This window comes from Natator depressus, chromosome 4 (assembly GCF_965152275.1).
Source record: "Natator depressus isolate rNatDep1 chromosome 4, rNatDep2.hap1, whole genome shotgun sequence".
NCBI classification, from domain to species: Eukaryota; Metazoa; Chordata; order Testudines; family Cheloniidae; genus Natator; species Natator depressus.
The window spans coordinates 119996957-119999371 of NC_134237.1; positions in this window are offsets into that span (position 1 = coordinate 119996957).

The following is a 2415-nucleotide window of genomic DNA, read 5'->3' on the forward strand; positions in this document are numbered from 1 at the left end:
AACAGTGCTTCTTAAGTAGAAATTTCTCACTTTCTGGACAGCTGTGTCATTCATTGGAATCTTTCATGTTTTCCCAGGATCCGTGCCTACCACCATACTTTTTTGTCTTGTCCATATTCAACTCTAGACTATATTCTCCACCATATTCCTCTATAATCACTAACTTCATCAGATCTCCTCCTTCTGAATCAGCCAACAGTACTGTTACCAGCATAGTAAATGTTGTTCACCCATTTTTCATTATAGAATCATAAATCATAGAATATCAGGGTTGGAAGGGACCTCAGGAGGTCATCTAGTCCAACCCCCTGCTCAAACCAGGCCCAATCCCCAATCAAATCATCCCAGCCAAGGCTTTGTCAAGCCTGACCTTAAAAACTTCCAAGGAAGGAGATTCTACCACCTCCCTAGGTAACGCATTCCAGTGTTTCACCACCCTCCTAGTGAAAAAATTTTTCCTAATATCCAACCTAAACCTCCCCCACTGCAACTTGAGACCATTACTCCTTGTCCTGTCCTCTTCTACCACTGAGAATAGTCTAGAACCATCCTCTCTGGAACCACCTCTCAGGTAGTTGAAAGCAGCTATCAAATCCCCCCTCATTCTTCTCTTCTGCAGACTAAACAATCCCAGTTCTCTCAGCCTCTCCTCATAAGTCATGTGTTCCAGACCCCTAATCATTTTTGTTGCCCTTCGCTGGACTCTCTCCAATTTATCCACATCCTTCTTGTAGTGTGGGGCCCAAAACTGGACACAGTACTCCAGAGGAGGCCTCACCAATGTCGAATAGAGGGGAACGATCACGTCCCTCGATCTGCTCGCTATGCCCCTACTTATACATCCCTAAATGCCATTGGCCTTCTTGGCAACAAGGGCACACTGTTGACTCATATCCAGCTTCTCGTCCACTGTCACCGCTAGGTCCTTTTCCGCAGAACTGCTGCCTAGCCATTCGGTCCCTAGTCTGTAGCGGTGCATTGGGTTCTTCCGTCCTAAGTGCAGGACCCTGCACTTATCCTTATTGAACCTCATCAGATTTCTTTTGGCCCAATCCTCCAATTTGTCTAGGTCCCTCTGTATCCTATCTCTGCCCTCCAGCGTATCTACCACTCCTCCCAGTTTAGTATCATCCGCAAATTTGCTGAGAGTGCAATCCACACCATCCTCCAGATCATTTATGAAGATATTGAACAAAACCGGCCCCAGGACCGACCCCTGGGGCACTCCACTTGACACCAGCTGCCAACTAGACGTGGAGCCATTGATCACTACCCGTTGAGCCCGACAATCTAGCCAACTTTCTACCCACCTTATAGTCCATTCATCCAGCCCATACTTCTTTAACTTGCTGACAAGAATACTGTGGGAGACCGTGTCAAAAGCTTTGCTAAAGTCAAGAAACAATACATCCACTGCTTTCCCTTCATCCACAGAATCAGTAATCTCATCATAGAAGGCGATTAGATTAGTCAGGCATGACCTTCCCTTGGTGAATCCATGTTGACTGTTCCTGATCACTTTCCTCTCGTGTAAGTGCTTCAGGATTGATTCCTTGAGGACCTGCTCCATGATTTTTCCGGGGACTGAGGTGAGGCTGACTGGCCTGTAGTTCCCAGGATCCTCCTTCTTCCCTTTTTTAAAGATTGGCACTACGTTAGCCTTTTTCCAGTCATCTGGGACTTCCCCCGTTCGCCACGAGTTTTCAAAACTTATACCTCCTTCTGTTTCTTCAATTAACTTAATCAAACACTCACTATAAATGTTGAATAAAGCCGGTGGATAATACAATCTTGTCTCACTCCTCTGATATCTATTAGATTTTCATTTTCCTCTCCCATTTAATTACCTTCTGATTCTAGTATAATTGTTTTATTAGGAAGAGTTCATGTCCATCAATCCCTACAGATCTTAATATGTTGAACAATGTGTAGTGGTACATTCTGTCAAATGTTTTTGGAAGTCAATAAAACACAAGTATATTTTTTCCTAACTTCAACTGATCTTTCTAATATGAGCTTCAAATTCATAGTGGTGTTATGCCCTTTCCAGGTTTCAAGCTGTATTGTTTGCTTATTTTCTTATCAAATTTTCCTGGTATTCAGTCTTCTAAATCTCAAAGAATAACACTGGATTGTAAAGGCTACAGAACAATCAGCTTAGTATCACATGTCTCTAAGATACTTTTGCAAGTTGTTCAAAGCCAAATACAAGGAAAGATTGATAAGGAATATTAGCAGAGGGGGCAAAAATATGGTTACCATGACCCTTGCTACTGAATGTGTGAGGATGCTGGCTGTAGACATGCTTCCTTGGTGGAGGGCGACAGCTTCATTCACCTTATGACTGCAGTTGCCTCCTGGTGGCAGATCGTTAGCTGCTCCTATTTCACTAACAGTGCAGTGAGATTGGTGTGC